The 19,616-nt window shown below is 45.4% G+C and overlaps 1 protein-coding gene across 2 annotated transcripts in view; it reads left to right on the top strand.

The window, feature by feature from the left end:
• The first annotated feature begins 512 nt into the window (after positions 1 to 512).
• The window catches only part of SUSD6 (sushi domain containing 6), a 98,736-nt gene continuing 79,632 nt past the window's right edge, over positions 513 to 19,616 (top strand). The window contains exon 1 of one of the 2 annotated variants that reach the window (XM_025919991.2): positions 513 to 812. The gene's annotated coding sequence lies outside the window, so the exon portion shown is untranslated. The other variant, XM_086709425.1, reaches the window with a different exon arrangement.

Here is a 19,616-nt window from a genome sequence, read left to right as displayed (position 1 = left end):
CGGGACAACTTGGAGCTTGTTCATCTACGCTACACAGTCTGGGAAGCACTTCTGAATAAGGAGATAATGATCTGCATCAGCCCTAGGTCTGGCAAGCGATTCAAGACCTAACAAGGCAACCAACGTGCGTGGAAAGTGCCCTGTGAACCTGAGAGCAAATTATTTGCAAATAATAGTAATCCAATAATCCTAATAACATCCCAAATATCCACAAAATAATGATAGTAAAAGAACTGGAGAGCGCACTGCAAACGCGGCGCAGGCTAGGTCGGTACCACAGCCCCGGCCACTCCAGCGCAGTTGGCGTGACTGTCCCTTTAAGCAGTCCCCCGCGCCCGCCTCCCCCCGTCACGGCTCCAGGCTCGCCTCCCGCGGGGCGTGCGGCCCCGCCGGCGGCGCGTGCGTGCTGGCAGCGGTCGATCTGCAGGGCCTCCCAGCGGGGCGGTCCCGGCGGCGCGACGCCGGCGCTTGTTGCGTGCGCGCCTGACCCCGCCCCTTGCCGGCCCCTTCCCCTCCCCCCGCACTCCGCGGTCCTCCCCCGCCCGCGCGGTACAGCTGGGCCAGTGACGCGGGAGCTACCGCCGCCGCCACTGCCGTCGCCACCGCGTTCCATTCTCCTAAGCCGGCGACAGCGTCGCCCCCAGCCTCCCACCGCCTTCTCCCGCAGCGCGGGCCAGCGCCAGCCAGACCAGGCACGCAGGGCCTCGCCTAGACCCGAGAGGGTTACGGGCGCGCGCAGGCGGCAGAGCGGATCCCGGCGCTGCGGAAGCTTCGAGCGCCCCCCTCGCGGAGGTCGCGGTGCCGTTCCCCGGGTGAGTTGTCACTGCGGCCCGGGGGCGGCGGGGCCAGGCATTGTGTCACTGGCGCGCCCCGCGGGCTGTCAGGGGCGCCGGGCTGGTGCGCACTGCTCTGGAGGGACGTCGGGGAGCCCCGGCCGGCCGCCCGGCGTCTGCTGCTGTGTGCGCTGGCCCCGCTGTCACCCGGACGGCCGCGCGAGGGGCCGGGAGGGCCACCGGGGAGGCTGACCCGGCGGCGGCGTGGGCTGCGCCGAGGCCGGGAGGAGGACCGGACTGCCGGTCTTCGGCTGCGAGCTGGTGGCCGGGACCGGGGCGCGCCGCCTGGCCTCGCCCGCCGTGGGGGTCGTGCTCCCTGCCCGGGAGTCAGGGCGGAGACCACACTTTGCGGGTCGCGGGAGAGAAGGTAGGCGGAGGCCCTCTTTCTTATTGCTGTTATTTTCCCCTCGGGCCGACCAAAGCCGCCGGTCCTGCGCCGGGCAGGGTTGGCTTGGCGACGGTGGATTTCCTGAGGAAATCTTGGAGCCCGTGTGTGGGAGCATCGGAGCTTTCTGGAGCCTCCGCGCCTCGTCTGGTCTTTAATCTCAAAAACTTTACTTATCATCCGGGCTGAGACTCACCGAAACCACTTCCTTTTTATATATGTAGACTTGCTTTCTTACTCCTGGCTTTTGGGGACTCCAGATATTGGTGGAGGTCTGACTCTCCCGCGTCTTCCGGCTGTGGGGCTGTTGAATTGGAAAGTTACCTGTAACGAGGTTAGCATGGGGTGGGGGTGAGGTGGGACCACAAGACTCAGGAGGAAAGAGGAGTCACAATCAAGTCTTTGGCTGGCTAGGGGGAAGTTCATGTCTTGGCCCAGAGGCCTGATACTGCTGTTCCCACAGAACGTACTCTCCGTGGCAGGCGGCTCGCAGGGCTTTGTTGCTCTTGCTAACTGGGCTTGTGTCAGCTCTGTGCAGAGGTGCAGTGAAACTACCCAGTTCACTTAACTGGAGGAGGCATTTACTCCCTTTCGAGATCTGCAGCGGTAGGAGTACGAAGTGTCTTTCCATCCTCAGCAGTGGTGAATTCATTTCTTGCTTTTTTCATTCCTCTGGTTTAAAACATATGTCTGAAGGATGCACACACCTTTTCTCTTTGGGGAATTCCACACCCAAATTGTCACCATCTAGTGGAGGCTAGTAGAGACATGTTCGTGGCATTGAGTTTTGAATTTTCTGGGCTTTGCATTTTTAGCTAGATGCAGATTCAGCCTGAAATGAAAATTTTCAGTTGGTTGGGTGGAGAAGCGGAAGTAGGTTTACCTCCCCCTCCGTAAAAGAGGTGTTTAATAAAACAACAATAACAGCAATGATAGGAAGAGTTCTTGAGGACTGTGTACCAAGCTTTGTATCAAGAACTACTTTCTTGATCTCATTTAATAACAGACTTTTGTGGTGTGTATATATATATATATATATATATATATATATATAAAATTTTAATGTTTATTTTTGAGAGAGAGAGGCAGAGCACAAGTAGGGGAGGGGCAGACAGAGAGGGAGACACAGAATCTGAGACAGGCTCCAGGCCCTGAGCTGTCAGCACAGAGCCCGACGTAGCCCTTGAACTCGCGAGCTGTGAGATCATGACCTGAGCCCAAGTCAGACGCTTAACAGACTGAGCCACTTAGGCGCCCCTAGGTATTGTTACTGTTCCCCCCTCCTTTTTTTTTCAGTTGAAACCAAAGCCAAACAAATAACTTGCCCAGAGTCATAAAAGTAGCCCATGGTAGAGCCCACACTTTAACTGCTAGATTCTACTGTTAGCTTCTAATTTGCTTGCCATTTGGTAAAATTCAAAATGGAGTATTTCTAGAACTTTTTCTTTTTTTTTTTTTTTTTTTTTTTAAATATTTTTTTAACGTTTATTTATTTTTGAGACAGAGAGAGACAGAGCATGAACGGGGGAGGGGCAGAGAGAGAGGGAGACACAGAATCGGAAACAGGCTCCAGGCTCCGAGCCATCCGCCCAGAGCCTGACGCGGGGCTCGAACTCACGGACCGCGAGATCGTGACCTGGCTGAAGTCGGACGCTTAACCGACTGCGCCACCCAGGCGCCCCTCTAGAACTTTTTCAAAGCACTACTACTTCAGGCTTTCTCATATCATGAGCACCCATAACTCTCCCAGGTACACATTTATGGTATGTGCACAATAATCATTTGCTTATTTATTCCTTCATTCAGTATTCACAAGTATTTATGTGATACAGAATGTATGCCTGGCACTGTGCTAGGTTTTGAAGATACCGCAGTGAGTAAGAATCCAGCCATGCCCTCATGGAGTTCGTGGTCTTTAAGTCAGTGTATTTTGATTTATGTTGTTAACTTTCATTGGCAACCATTTGCTGTTTAAGGAACTTCTGTCCGGTAAGTTAAATTAGAGGAGACTACTGGTATGAAGCCTGATAGATAGGACTTCCTGTCCACAGAGTGGCTTTTTGGATACTGTAGTAGACATGGCATATGAAACAAATCCTCACCTATAGCTAGATCGGGGGGTATCAGGTCCCTGGGTGCTCAGAGTAGGACTGACCCCCTCCCCCCACCCCCAAACCCAGTGTCACATGGCAGTGTTCAACTTATTTGCTGAGGCCTGCCTTCTCAAAGCCCAGAATTTAGGCAACAGAAAGAAGAAGAAAGGTAGAATGAGGTGTTACAGATGCAGCCTGGCGGATGAAGAGACCTCAGCACTTTGTTTGGTTTCCTGGCAGGTGTCTGTTGTGTGGTGGCTGAACTTGTGCTCTTATGTAATGGTGCATCTCCTGGCAGGGGATTTCCTCCTTTGCTGTTGCCAGGGCAGCAATTTCTACAGCTACCCTCCCATTCCATACACACATAGGCACTCTCTGAAGGTAATAAGGCATCTGGCTTTTTAAAAGTAAGAGCTTATTTCAGGTTTATTGCTACTAAGCATTATTTCACTCCCTCTGTACTTTTCCGTCCTCCTGATAAAAACTTGCCTTATGTTTTAAATTTTTCCCGTGCTCTTTTCCCATATCCTTAGCTGTTTTGACAACCAGATAACTATGCTTGCTACAGTTGACTCTTAAAGAACACGGGATTAGGGGCACTGATCCCTATGCAGTCGAAAATCTATGTATAACTTTGACTCCTCTCAAACTTTGCTCATAGCCTACTGTTGACAGGAAGCCTTACTGATAACATAAGCTGTTGATTAACACTTGTTTTGTATGTTACATGTATTATATACTGCATTAGTACAATAAAGTAAGCTGGAGAAAAAAGTTACAAAGAAAATCACAAGAAAGAGAAAATAACACTTACAATACTGTACCGCAAAAAATCTGTGTGGAAGTGGACCCACACAGTTCAAACCAGTGTTGTTGAAGGGTCACCTGTGCTGGTGCCTGTCTCTGGGCTCAGAGAATGATATCTTTAAAAAAAATCCGAGTCACTTAATCTAACTCATTTCTGTACTAAAACCAGTGAAACTGTGAAGTCTTTAGCAGAACTGCTTGTGGGCTGAGAAGGAAGACCAGAGAGCAGATATGCCGTTTTTTCCCCTCTAGTTCCCCTGAGAGGCAGCCCGGGACTGTAAAGCCCACTGGGAAGCCTGAACGTCAGCAGACCCCCCGGTACTGGTTGTGTAATTGCCACGCAGGAAGCATTTTACTGAGCTCCTGACGTGACATGTGGTCTCCTAGTTGAAGCTGATCAGTGGGATTCACTTTCCTCCTTCTGTCTTCCTGGACAGTAGGAAAGTCTTGTTGTTTAGAGGCATTCCTTTAAGTAGTAGGAGGAAGAACAAATAGAGGAGAAAGAACGCATATTTGAAAGCAGACTTGAGTGTTGAGAATTAGGACAGTTGGGTTAAGGGTAAGCATTAGGACAAATACGTATATGATAATAGAGACTCTTTTTCCTGGTTTCTCCTCAAGAAGGCTTCAGTCTTGGGGCCACCCACATATTCCACTATAGTGAGATTTCATTGAGTGGAATGGTTTTTAAAAAAATAATATATATTTTTAAAGTTTATTTATTTATTTATTATTTTTTTTTTCAACGTTTATTTATTTTTGGGACAGAGAGAGACAGAGCATGAACGGGAGAGGGGCAGAGAGAGAGGGAGACTCAGAATCGGAAACAGGCTCCAGGCTCTGAGCCATCAGCCCAGAGCCTGACGCGGGGCTCGAACTCACGGACTGCGAGATCGTGACCTGGCTGAAGTCGGACGCTTAACCGACTGCGCCACCCAGGCGCCCCAAAGTTTATTTATTTTGAGGGAGAGAGTGCGTGGGGAGCGGAGGGGCAGAGAGAGACAATCTGGAGCAGGCTCCACGCTGTTGGCACGAAGCCTGATGTGGGGCTCGATCTCACGAATCCAAGCTCATGACCTGAGCCGAAAACAAAAGTCAGACGCTTAACTGACTGAGCCACCCAGGCACCCCTAAAAAATTAACATTCTTAAGTTTTGGTGCCACATTGCAGGAAAGTTGGAAACTAGATCAGTGAGAAAAAAAATGCCTGTAGTGTGGGAGGGTTGTTTTCATACAGGTAGAAGTAAAGGATGCAAATTGAGGTTGGGGCTGAGGGTTTTGTGATGGTATTTATTTGAAGCTGCTAACCGCTGTGAATCTGAGACCAGTGAAGCAATTTCAGGACAGCGTTGGGGTGACTGTCCTTGAGCATCAAGATCTGTTCACTCCCACTCTGGCTCAGATTCAAGGCAACAGCCATTGTTCCCTTGAATGCTTATAAGTTCGTGTCTTTGTGTAAAACCTTTATTTGAAAAAGTAGAGGTGCGGGGGAAAGAGGTACCTCTTATAAGGCTTAGATTTTAGCAGTAAAACCTGTCAGGCACCTGTGGACGTTTCCTTTTTTTGTGTGCTCATGTGTGTCTCTGATGGTGTCCTTTTTCTTTCCCTTTTAGTCCTTTGGCCTAGAAACCAGCAGGGTGTCTCCATTTGCTCTCTCATCCTCTGATTCTTACCTGAGTGTGGAAGTCTCCACTCTGCTGGTAGACCTCCAGTGGTGCTGAGCTGGGTCACTTTGGCTGTGAAAGGCCACCTGTGCTTCTGTCGGGGCTTGGGGACACTTGAGTCTCTGTGAAGGTACTGGTATGGCAACAGTAGAAAATGTAGCAACTGTAGTGAGAACTGGACGGGTTTCACAGGCAGGCTCTGCTGTTGTCTGTGATGTATTCTCTTTCCTGGGCCCTTACATCTCAGAAAAGGAAAATAGCACCCTTGAAACATCTGAAGGCTGCATGCCAAGAATTCATGCAATACTCCAGAAACAGGATATTATTGAAGCATTTTTCTCAAGCAGAAACATATGTAGTTCCCTGTTACTGTCGCCAGTGTTAGTAGATCCTGAAAATTACCTGATAGCTGTGTGTGCCCTTAAATGTACTCTCCCGTCTTATACTCCCCCTCCCACACGCACATGTACAAGTGTTAGACTGGTTTTTTGTTTTTTGTTTTTTGGTAGAGCTCCATTGCTTGGTTTGAGGAAAGTTAGCCTGGGTTCCTGAAGACAGAAATAGGTTCTCAGGGGTTTGCAGACAGCAGAGTTGGTGACTGACAATTCTTTGTTACTCAGAAGAGGAGGATCTTTTGTGGTGAAAAATTCAGTGACTCAGGATTCTTTTCTCCTGTGTTGGAGATTGGACGTAAAACCTCAGAGAGGAGATATAAATAGGGGCTCTTTCCCAACCTTCCCTTTCTTACCATCCTTTCTGAAGGAGGGGGAAAGTTTAATCTTTCCAAATCCACCCTCCTGCCAGCGTTGACTTGCCTTCACCCACAGAAGTTTAAGATCAGAGCATGGAGTTGGCCTGTGTGTAGACTGTCTTTGCTAGGTTTTTGGCTAGACTAGGCTTGGGCTTTTGACAAAGCCAGTAAAATGAAAGCGGCTTCTGGGAATGGGATAGGACTGTTTATCCCATTCTTCCTTCTTTGGGCTGTTCTCAGTAGATCTCAATAAACTAAGTGGGTGGAAGTTTAAAAAGGGAACTTGAAAAAGAGAACAAGGTGATTTTGCTTATTCATTTTAAGTCGTAGCCTAGGCAAACGGTCAGGGAGAAGACTGGGGCTACTTTTTTTTAAATTGTTAATACACTGGGATAAGATTACCGAAAGCTTGGAAAATAGAGGGGGAGAAAAAATCACCATGATTCTACCATCCTACCACAAACATCATTTCCATCTATTCTGCTTTTTCTTTCAGTTGGGAATCCTGGTGTGCATTTAATTTTGTATTCTGTTTTTTCCAGTTAGCGTTACACCATAAATATTTTTCTGTAATGACATATAGGCTTTATAATTTTTATTTTTAATGGCTTTATAATATTCCATCAAATAGATCAGCTGTGATTTAAATAGCCTCTCATTGGGGGCACCGGGGTGGCTCAACTGGTTAAGGGGCTTACTCTTGATTTCAGCTCAGGTCATGATCTCAGGTTCATGAGATCGAGCTTGAGTCTAGTCTGCTTGGGATTCTCTCATTCCCTCTCTCTCAAAATAAATAAATAGGGGCACCTGGGTGGCTCAGTTGGTTAAGCGTCCAACTTCAGCTCAGGTCATGATCTTAGCGATTCGCGAGTTCGAGCCACCCATTGGGCTCACTGCTGTCAGCGTGGAGTCTGCTGCAGATCCTCGGTCCCCCTCTCTCTTGGCCCTTCCCCTGCTTGCACGTGTGAGTTCTCTCTCAAAAATAAATAAACTTAAAAAAAATAAAATTGAAAAAATAAAGAAACATGAAAAAAATAAATAGCCTCTCATATGTCTAGACTATTTTTTTCTTTCTTTCTTTTTTTATAATTTGAGACAGAGCGTGCTCATGTGTGCACACACACGTATGGGGGGGTGTTGGGTGGGACCAGGCGCAGAGAGAGAAGGAGAAAATCCCAAGCAGGCTCCGTGCTGTCAGCTTAGAGCTGACTCAGGCTTGATCTCAAGAACCAGGAGATCATGACCTGAGCTGAAATCCAGAGTCAGATGCTTAACCACCTGAGTCACCCAGATGCCCCTGTCTAGATTATTCCTAAGATTTGCTCAAGGCGATTTTTTTTCAGAGGGGTCATTTCATTTGTCATAATTTTTAAAAACAGCTTTACGGAGACATAATTTATATATCATAATATTCACTCATTTAAAGTTTACAATCCAGTAGACTTGAGCATATTTACAGAGTTGTACAACTGTCACCATATTCTAATTTTAGAACACTTTTATCACCCCAAAAAGAAACTCCATTAGTGGTCACGCCCCAGTTCCTCACAATCCCTGTGGCCCACGGCCAGCACTGATCTCTTTCTCTCTACAGTTTACCTGTTTGGACATTTCACATAAACAGAATGTGTAATTGGCTTCTTTCGTTTAGCATAATGTTGTTGAGTTTTATCCATATTTTAGCATATATCAGTACTTTATTGATAAATGATCTGTTGTATAGGTATATCACATTTTGTTTGTCCATTCATCGGCAATGTAATGGACATCTGAATTGTTTTTCTGGTTATTATAAATGTTGCTGTGAACACTGATTAGTATAAAGTTTTGTGTAGGCATATGTTTTTATTTCTTAGGGAGGTATTTTATTTTATTTTTTAAAAGATTTGATTGATTGATTTTTAAAATCTCTGTACCCAATGTGGGACTCAAACTTACAACCCTGAGATCAAGAATTGTATTCTCTACCAACTGAGCCAGCCAGGCACCCCTCTTAGGGAGATATTTTAAAAGCTGCATCCATATTTCTACTTTAGAGTTAACATTTTACTTGGTTATACAGTTTGTTTGGGGAAGAACAGTGTTATAGCAGAACCTTTTGGTCCTGTGTTGTTGAGGATATTGCCCTGAATTCAGAAAAGATGCTACTGAGAAAATGAAAGGAAGAATTATGTGTAAGAATATAGCATTGTTTCTAGGGGTGCCTGGGTGGCTCAGTCCGCTAAGCTTCGACTCTTGGTTTTGGCTCAGGTCGTGATCTCACGGTTCGTGGGTTTGAGCCCCACATTGGGCTCTGCGCTGGCAGTGTGGAGCCTGCTTGGGATTCTCTCTCTCCCTCTCTCTCTGCCCCTTCCCTGCTCACTCTGTCTGTCTCTGTCAAATAAATAAGTTTAAAAAAAATATAACACTGTTTCCAAATCTTCCGTGCAGAACTTTAAACAGTAGTGGGAGTTCACAGATGCAGTAGTGCCTAAATTCAGTGCACATGTACTGCTGCTTAAAAAAAAAAAAAAGGATTTTCAGCCTGAAGTCTCCGTTCTAAATTGCGTCATTGTGTTTTATGGAGTGAACTTTACCATGAACCCCACAGAGCATTCCTTATCAAATGTAATTTATAGTTCTCAGAAGCTTTTCCTTTTCTTATGAAACATTCCATGGCGGGGGCTGTGTGCACCTGCTTAGAGGCTTCTGGTAGGCTGGAATGGAGAGCCAACCATCAAGGTAAAGGGGAGGGAGAGGGGCTGCGAGTGTGGTTTAAATATAGGTCTGAGAAAGACTGCTCTTTAGAGCAGCTCTTACAGGGCTCTTGCTGGTGGACCTCAGTTGCACCTGAGGTTAAAAATATAGCTCATGCCAGACACAAAGAGGAACAGATGGTACTGCTGGGAGTGTCGTTTCCTCTGCAGGACCTGCCCCTGGGTGGTTTCACACCATACCAGCCATATGACTGAAATAATGCAGTGCCTCCTTTCGCCCTTGCCCTAATTGGAACTACTAGCATTCGTGATCAATAGCTGTTCTTGCTTTCCTGACTCCTGGTTCATACCAAAAGCTCTTGAAAGTATGTGTATACAGGCCACCTAATTTTTTTTTCTTATCAGAAGATCAAGATGCTTCCACCCCAGAGAAATGTGGGGCACAGGGCACGTGCCTTTTGTCCAATAAGCCAGACAAAAAGTAGGAACTTGAATTATCTTCTCTTGGACCTGTATTAGTTTCCTGTACCTGGAGCCAAGCCCAAGGATCAATCCTTCCAGAAAGTTCCTGTGTGTATATGTGTGTAAGTGTAAATGTAAATGTATGCAGCCATAACTTCCCTGCCACAGTTTTAGAATTTCTTGAGTGTTCTCTACCTGGTAATGCAAATTCTGTTCCCAAGTCCTGGGGGAGTAAGGTAATACAAAATTCTTATCTGAAGATTAAAATTCTTGAGTATAGTATCCAGATATTACCAAAACTTCTTGAACAGCAAACCAAGTATGTGATGAGAGAGACTCTAGGTTCATTAGATGCTAGAGTTGGAAGAATGGGACTTTGGGGATAGTCTCCTCCTACCTCCTCACTTTATGGAAAGGAAGAATGGGAAATGCGGTGCTCAGCGCCGACCTCCCTGAGTGGTGACGGGGCCAGGGGAGAACCCAGGCGTCCTGATCCCGAGTCTAGTGCTGTTTCTTCCCCTGTATGATCAACTTCTCTCTCCTCTGGGCTTGTCTCAGGAAAGGGCATTGGAGCCCAGAACAGTGTATGGCTCATACTGTTTGGAACAAATTCATCTCCTTTTTGTGATTGTGGTTTTTAATCTAATAGTGAAATTACAAAGAGGAATGAGTCGTTAAGTTCAGTTGCGAGGAAGAAACTGGGCATTGTTGTGCTTAGGTTGGCCCTGCTTAACTATTTATCTCTGTACTGTGCTTCCTTGTAATTAATAAAACACCACCTGCTTTAGACCAATGGGATGTGTTCTCTGAGTCATTTTCCCCTTTGGGTCCCCCTTGACCAGGTGGGACAGTGGCAGGTGCTGGTGGCATCCTAGATGTGGTAGTTGGGAACATGCTGTCTGGGAGGGCTGATGCTCCCTGCCCCCACCCCACTAGCAATCCAGAACCCTTCATAACTGTGATTCTGATTGCAGTGTGAACACACATCTCTAACTGTATCCCTAATCGGTCTGGAAGGAACCAGGCTTCTTGGGCTGAGGTCATGTATGCTAGCTTTCTCCACTCTGGAAAGCCGGTGAGCAGTTTTATGCTCAGTGGGTACAGCTTTTTCAGTTGGCCCGCTCAAGACATTTTTAGAGAATTGACAAATGGTATGTTAGCTGGTCCACACCTTTATCAGTCCTTGATTCTCATCCACCTGCTAGGTAGAAACTGTGCTGTGGGAAGGCGATCTACCTCCTCGTTTCAGTCCTGTGGGGATTTTGCTTATTACACAGTGGGATGGCAAGAAAAACAGGCTCTGGGTTTCATAAGAGTTCATTGGTCCATCTTTTTTTTCCCTTTACATGCACCTTCAAGTCATAATAATTTGTCAACTGATAATCTGGTTGGGCTGTGATGTCAGGCTGGTGGGAGTTAGGTAGGTGGTTGGTGCAGAAACCAAAAGGAAGTAAGTCTGGTTATTTGCTTGACAAGTATTTAGTGAATGCCTGTGGTTAGTGTTAGGTATACAGTTGTAAACAAAGAACAAAATGGACACAGTTCTTGCCTTTGTGGCCTTAACAGTCCTGGAGAATACCCATTGGTTATTTAACTTGAAGTATACCATTGGAGTAATCTATTGTGTAAAGTAGACTTTCAATTTGATACTCTGAAAGAGTCACTCTTTTTCAGTGACCTCTGTGCTCCCATCCAGCAGTCATCCTGGAAGAGAGGTAGGCTTGAAAAATATCCTTGGAGAATCCTCCTGGCATTCCAAGCAAGAAAGCAAATTGCCTTTCCCTGCAGAGTAAGTTAGGTCTAGGAGTTTGGTCTGCTGTGAGGATTCCTGTTTACAGGCTTTATTTAACTAATCATTTTTTATTGTGCAAATGTTTTCTGACCCTGAAATATCTTCTTTTTAAGTACTTTTTTTTTTAATGTTTATTTATTTTTGAGGGAGAGCATGAGTGGGGGAGGTGCAGAGAGAGAAGGGGGACAGAGGATCCAAAGTGGGCTCTGCACTGAGAGCAGCGAGCCTGATGCAGGGCTCATACTCAAAAACTGGGAGATCATGACCTTAGCCGAAGCTGGGTGCTCAACTGACTGAACCATCCAGGTACCCCCCCCCCACTTTTTTTAAATGAAGGGAGAAAAGCGGGTCTGGATTCCACAATGAGAAATTGGAGGAAGGGAAATAGATCAATAGTGTGAATTCTTTAGGGAATCTTTTTTTCTCCCATCTCCCACAAGCCTCAATTTTAGATGTAAATATTGACTTGTGATACCTCTTTTCTTGATCTTTCTGTGGCTTTATAACCTGCTGGGGCATTAAAGGACCTAACACAATACTGGCACAAATAAAGCTCCCAATAAGCACACATCCTGTATATATTTTTTACCTCTATCGGTAGCCATCTCTGTTGGCCCAGGTTTCAGGTTTAGACTGGGAGTCTCCGGAGGTCATTGATGGTCTTGTCCACTTCTTTGTACTCAGCTCCTGGATTACTTGGTTGATAAGTGATTGACCAGGTAGAAAGGATTAAAGTCAAAAAAGGGTGAGAGGGCAAGGTGACTTTGAGGCCAAGAGCCCTGATGACAGGGAGTCAAAGAATGGTATTACTGATGACATTCTAAAAAGAGACATTTGGAGGGGGACCTCATTTGAGTGAAAAACAGATATAAACAAGACGATAAAAAGCGGTTAACATTCACCAGCTTTACTCTGGTGGTAGGAAAAGAAGACTGCTCAGAAACCATGGAGGTGGGAGGAGGTGAAGGAAAGAGATGGTACTGGAGGTTTTCCCAAATGTTTTAGCAAGACCAGTGAGAACCGAATTACAGGATCCTTTAAGAATTTGGACCCAAGGGGCATCCGGGGGGCTCAGTTGGTTGAGCGTCTTGATTTCAGCTCAGGTCATGATCTCATCGTTCTTGAAATCAAGCCCCAAGTTGGGCTCTGCGCTGACAAGGGAGCCTGCTTAAGATTCTTTCTGCCTCTGCCCCTCCCTGCCTCAAAATAAATAAATAAACATTTAAAGCTTTAAAGAAAAAAAAAAAAGGAACTTGGATCCAAGACCAGAATTACCCTGCTAATTTTTAGGCACAGGTCTTTATTTCTAGAACTCTGTCCATCTTTTAAAAGCCTCGGGAGGCATTAGTCATGCCCTAAATCCAACCTACAAGTGTTTATCTACAGTTTGGCCTTATTTACTTAATGTATTTTTAGCATCCACTGTGAATCCTGTTACAGTCAAGGAAGTAGTTAGTAGTGGGACACCTTGTTTCTGTTTGTTCTCCAGAACCCAGCTCTTTTGGGGGTGGTCCTGTTACTTCTGGAATTATAACATGTAGTTGTATGGGTCATCTCCTTTGAAGGTCTGTGCATGCTTTGGAAAAATCACATCTTTGGGGCACCTGGGTGGCTCAGTCAGTTAAGCATCTGACTTCGGCTCAGGTCATGATCTGTGGTTTGTGAGTTGGAGACCCACATCTGGCTCTCTGCTTAGTGCAGAGCCTGCTTCAGATCCTCTGTCTCCTCTGTCTCTGCTCCTCCCCCAATCTCTCATTCTCTGTCTCTCAATAAATAAACATTTTTTAAAAAGTGTAAGAGACTATAAAAAGAAAAATCATGTCTTTGAAAGAAGGGTTGCTCTCTACAAATGCTAACTGCTTTTCTTGGATATATGTGAGCAACAACAGAGTAACAGATTTCAGAGCCTTTGGTGTTCCTAGAACTTTCTGTGAATAGCAACAAGGCAGGTATTTTTCAAGCAGTGCGTCTGACTTTATTACGTGAACAAGTATTTATTGAATGCTCTTTCCCATTTAATGATCTCCCCACAGGGATTCTTTTTTTTTTTTTTTTTAATGCTTAACAATGTTTAGTGTTTTTAATGTTTAATAATTTTGAGAGAAGAGACAGAGCACGAGCTGGGGAGGGGCAGAGAGAGAGAGAGAGGGAGACACAGAATCCAAAGCCGGCTCCAGGCTCTAAGCTGTCAGCACAGAGCCCGGGGCTCGCACCCACATGAGAGCGGTAAACAGTGATCAGTACAATCATGGCCAGAGCCGAAGTCGGATACTTAACCAACTGAGCCACCCAGGTGCCCCCTCCTCATAGGGATTCTTTGCAGCACATAGCCCAACAAATGTTTTGTATTGTTGCTTCAGTATTTTGATTTGTCTTTTACACACAGATATTAAGCCCCTTGAAGATGGAAGTGCTGGTTTAAGTGTCCTCTGTGTTCACTCTGCAGGCTGGGCATCTGTATTAATAACAATAAAAATTTCTTCATTTTACAAAATGCTTTCATGTAAGATGTCATATAATACTATGAGGAAGATTTTAGTCCCATTTTACAAATGGGAAAGCCAAGGCCTTCGGTAACCAGTAGACATTTAACATCCGCTATACTTGTAATTAGTGACACCAAGTCACCTAGGGGCTCAACGGACTCAAATGTTGGTACCTCATGCAGGGAGAAGGAAACCTCCTGGAATGCAGACTTCATAAATTTTAACTTTCTCATGGAAAACGTTATAACAACCCCTCTCCCTTTCCCCTACTCAATCTCGGCATAGGTACTCTCAAGGTCAGTATGTCAGTATGTTTTTCTGTACCGATGGGACAAAAATGCGGAAGTGTATAAAATTTGAAAGGCAACTTTCATCTCCTAACTAAGGAAAAGCATTCCCATATTGGCCGAGGGACCTTTATTTTTATTTTCTGGAGTAGGGGAGAAGCCATAGAGTTAAAACCCTGGTATATAGAAATCCATGCAGTTTTGGTGTTATTAGAAGTTGCGTTTGGGGGTAAGCCAGAGAATGAATGCTGAGTTCTTTGGATTCTAAGGACTCTGTGATGGGGATTTTGAGCAGCTCTGTAAACACTGTTTCCAGAGGAGGACTGTCTGTGCCTGAGAACTCATGAGGGCTCCTGAAGGAACATCTTTGCTTTTTCTGCAGACAAGGGAATCGACAGTCTCCTATAGGTGAGGCTTGAACCCCTTTTCCCCACTGTCCTGCCCTTGTTTCCAGAGGCAAAGATGAGTCTGTGTGGGTGGTGAGGAGGTTGGAAGTGAAGGTCCCGCTTCACCCGTGACAGCTTAGATTCGGACAGACATAAAGCAGTGCTGATGTTCCTGAGGCAGGGTGTGCTTGGACAGCCCTGTATTTTCCATTTAGTTTAGGAAAGTGGAGGAGTAAGACTGGCTGTGGGCCAGGCATGGTTTCCCCCTTTCCTGTGGTGAATGAAAATGGACGATTGTTTGAAGAAGTGGGTACTGAGTGGGAGACAAGAGGAGGATAGCAGGCCTTGGACTCAGAATGACCCTGCTTTCACTGTCAGCTCAGCCATTTTCCAGCTGTATGACCTTGAGCAAGTTTAACCTCTCTGGTGCTCATTTTCATTATCTATAAAATGGAGATGATATTATTAACACTATCTCCAGAAGGGTAGCTACCAAAATATTAATTACTTGCTGTGGAAATTTTGGGGTGGTGAATCTTGGGATAACAGGAAAACTGTAACTTGTTAAAGTTTCTTTTTGTATCACTTGAATTTTTCACTATTGGCACATAGAACTTAATTAAAAGTATCCCCTCATGGGATTATTAAGAAAATCAAATAAATTGGGGTATTTAAAATACCAGGTACAGTGCCTGATAACTAAAAAATACTCAAATGGCAGTTTATTTGGGGAAGAAGTGATAATAATTCGTGGTTGACCCTTGCTTTTATAGTGTTAAATTTTCCTTCTGCCTTATGTGGCTTTGGGTAAGTCTGTTTGTTAAGCCTCAGCTTCTTCAACTGAAAACGGGGGTTTATAGTAGTATCTACCACATATAGGGGGTGGAGGAGACCTATCAAGAGGTTAGCCTCGTGCTAGTAAAGGCGTATAGTTAGTGCTCAGTAAATATTAACTGTTACCAGCTTTATCCTCACAGCTACGCTGGAAGTGAGGTGGGAGTTATGCCCACTTCAAAGTTACAGAAAGTGAGGCGGAGTCATTTGGTGACTTGTCTTAAGGCCATATGTTGAGTTAGCAGCAGCAGTGGCCTTCTCTGTTAACTGCCCTCCTGCCGGAGTCCACACTGACGGCCTCACAGCCCTGAGTCTGCTCATCTCCTTCCTTCATCCCGGAAGGCCTGCACAAGGACGGGCTCAGCCTCTCTAGAGGAAGGCCTCTCTCCATACCACTTTGATACTGCCTGTGACTTCCCACCTGCTCCGTAAAGATCTGCCTTGCCTGTTTGCGGTACTGATTGGGCTAAAGTTACTAGACCTGGTGGGAAATAGCTTTTGAGCTTTGTTGCTGTGGGCTCCTGTTCTGTGTGTTCACACTTTGAGGAAACCCCCCTCCCCCCAAAACAAAGAAAACAAAACCCTGAGTGATTTCTGCCCAGAATTGTTAGCAGAAAGTGGGAGATCCTCATCCCCAGACTTAGGGGGTCAGAGCTGAGGCCACCAGTTTCTCACCTTGGGTTTGTACAGTACACTTCTCACCCTTCTTTGGTTTTCTCTTCATCGGACTTTGCAACATTTGCCTTGCTCCCTTCTTCATAGAGGTCATGAAATACTTACCATTTGGTGAAAAATACAAGCAATGCAATGTCAAAAGTTTTATCAATCTAAATTTGCCTAGTGACTGGAAGGAGTATACATATTTATACAGACTCTTGCACTTTATAGTTTTTATGTTGTTTTTGTGTGTTTCAAATACATCTTTTTCCAAATTTGCATTTAGTGGTGGCTAACTCTTGTAGTCTGTGTTTCTTTGGAATATATACTTGCTGTGTAGGTATTGCGTTCACATCATATAATTCCACAGCAGGATCTGAAGGGCAGTCACTTTTCAGCACTTATCACCAGTCCGGTCTCTGCACCTCTAGACAAGTCTGCTCTGATTCCCAGACTGGTTTCTTTTCCTTATTTGTGGCTGCCTAAAGGCCTTCAGTGAAGTACATCAAAGTGCTTCCTGTTGGCTTGGCAAAAGGAAGATCCTTGGAGGAGCTTAAAGGCCTCGTGGAAAGGACCCTCTGACTCTTCGCTAATCGCAAAATGAGACTCTACAGTGGAGAAGCCACGCGCCAACCCGCTTTGTGAAAGCTCCTCTAAAATACAAGTTGTTCAGCTGTTTATCATGTTTCTGTTGTATTTATCTGGTTTTTGGAGATAGACCTGCTTAAATGAATTCTGGTTGATGCATGGGGGTGCGGGGGACTAATGTCCCTTCAGAGTTACAGGCAGTGAGACACAGAGAGATCTGGTGACTTGTCCTAGGGCTGTACATGGACTTAGCCAGGGTGGTGCCTGGAAACTTTGGAGGACATTCTCCAAGACAGAAGAGAGCCAAGCTCCGGGTTTATCTCAGGCCTGATCACGAACCTGCAGGAGCAGCTTCCGAGCACTGGGGAGAGAGGAATGGCACACTGCCTTGGAGCTGTCATCGAAGATGCCACCTTTTGGGAACCATATTGTAGGCAGTCTCTGGCCTATGTGAAGTCGTGCCTGGGCCTTATCAGAAATGAACCAGATGGTGTTTCTAGTAAAACTGGCAGCTGTTCTTGCTGTCAGAATTAATTAAACATTTTTATATGTAAATGTGGAATTATGGGAATCTTTCTTTTGGGGTTTTAGTCGCATGTGGAAGTGCTGCCTTTACCTTACAGAGGCCTTTACTCATCCCTTGCTTCTGGTCAGAAGTGACCCTCAGCTTTATGTCTTCCTATCCCCTCTGGTTACTTTCTTCACCAAATGGGCCATTTGTGATGATGGTGGTGAGGGGCGGATAATAAGGTAACCAGTCCTCTCTAGTGTAATTTGAAGGTTGCTGATGGGACCTTGTGCCCAGAATGTACCTGTTACATAGATAACATTGGTGGCTAAAGTATTCATAATTTGAGTGACTTCTTTGGGTTAAGACATTTGGATGTAGCACACATGATACCTAGGAACAGTGACAGTCAGTCACAGAAGCCAGAGAAGTTTTTCTTTTCTTTTTTTTTTTTTTCGGAAAAGAAAGAAGAAAAAGGTGGAGAGTGGGACAAGGCAGAAAAATGTGGAGAGCGCGTGCTCTGTGCCAGGCACCGTGCTAGGTTCTGTATTTTTGTGGGTTTGTCTTCACTTTCTAGATCAAAAAACCAAGCTCTAAAAAGTTAAGTACTGTAACTTACTCTGTTGGAGCAAGAACCAAAGGCGGGGTGATTCCAGAGCCTGTGTTATTCAGGGCAGATAAAGTAGATGTGGGTTAGGAAGCTGGAGGGGAGGACAAGGTGGTGAGGGAGACAGAACAAAAACCTGGAGAGAGGAGGTTAGTCGGGGCCAGGTGGGAGCCGCAGCGCAGGGACTTAGCAAGAGAGGATGGCCCTGGGTGACGGTCTGGGAGGGAGACCCACAATAACCCAAAGTGGAACAAATAAAAGTTGGGGTATCACTTGGAGGGGGGTATACTGTTGGATGATGGTGGCTTTTCCCTCAGGGAAGCTCTGGGGTCTGTTTGGGGTATGGAAGACCAGATAGTGTCTGTATTTAGGCAGGTGGCACTTGGCCGCACAGGAAGCCTTTTAATCCCTGGTATTTATAGACTGGCCTGTACTCTAGTGAAAGACAACTCCCATTTCAGTTATGGAAGGCAGCATTATCTGCCTTTGAGATGCCGCATTTATGGATCCCCATTTGACCCAGCAGGAGGGGCGTGGTGATATGCCCCTTATATTATCCTGGCTCCCTCCTTCCTCAGAGGCTGAGCAGGGACACTTCTGTCATTTACCTCTAAGTGACCTCTGGCTGCTCCCTCTTCTGCAGATGCTTCTATTCCTCTTGAAGATGAGTTGGAGTCAGGACTGGGAAAGGTGGCCCTCTTGTCTCTCTCTTCAGGGTAGCTAGGAATTCCCTAGAATAATGATTCTGATTTGTTGCCCAGCTCCTTGCCCCAAGGCTAGGGTTGCTCTGTTTATACATACCATGGCCAAACCCTACATTCAGTCCAATTCAACACTGATTTATTGATACCTGCTAGTATGTATGGGGTGGAATACAAAGGTGACTGAGATAGGTCTCCAGTCATGAGGGGGATAGTGAGTAACGAGCTCCCGTGGTCAGGCTAGTTCCTCTTCCTTATTGCAGGAAATGCCCATACATTTTCGGTCTTGTCTAACTTAAGTCATTATTGTGAGGACTGATTGTAGTAATAATGAATTGAGACTGCCTTGGAAAGTATAAAGCTCCAGATTCATGTAAAACCTTCTTAATATTATAAGGTAGACTCATAATAAAAGATAACACGTGTCAAGTGCTTTCTACATGTCAGGCACTGTTCTAGGTGCTTTATTTGTATTAGCTTATCTAATCTTCACAGCAGCTCTGAAGTAGGTTGCTTATACCCATTTAACAGTTGTAAGAATTAATGCCAAATTGGATAAATACAACAACAACGTTTCTAGGATGGCATGGCTGGTAAGTGGCAGAGCCAGTTAATCTGAACTATAAACTGCACTGTGTGGCCTCTGTTAAGACCCTGTGGAAATCTGGGAAGAGAGGAGTCCCACCCCAAGGGAGGCAGCAGCCAGGACTTACCCTCAGAGACTAGAAAGGAGCAGGGAAAGGTCAGCCTGGTGCCCAAGAAAGCATTAGGATTTCTACACAACTTAATTAAATTACTGAAATTGTTTCTGAACTTGGAGCCATGTTTCTTGTATAGTAATGCAATATTCAAGATAATTTAAGCCAAGGAGGAAGGACAAAATTGGTGAGTGAGTTTACATATGCTCATGGGCACTGACAGACTAAATAAAACACAGAGAGGCAAACCTTAAAGTGAATACATCTTTATTCAATTTACAAATGAGGGCAAAGACTCAGGCAGCGTGTTTGCTGCTTTACGTTGGGACTTCTAAAGAACACACTTTATTATTTTTTTTATTATTTTTTTTAATATATTTT

This window comes from Puma concolor, chromosome B3 (assembly GCF_028749965.1).
Source record: "Puma concolor isolate L17-30 chromosome B3, mPumCon1.1.hap2, whole genome shotgun sequence".
In the NCBI taxonomy this organism is placed as follows: Eukaryota; Metazoa; Chordata; class Mammalia; order Carnivora; family Felidae; genus Puma; species Puma concolor.
This window is presented reverse-complemented; position numbering and strand designations above follow the sequence as displayed.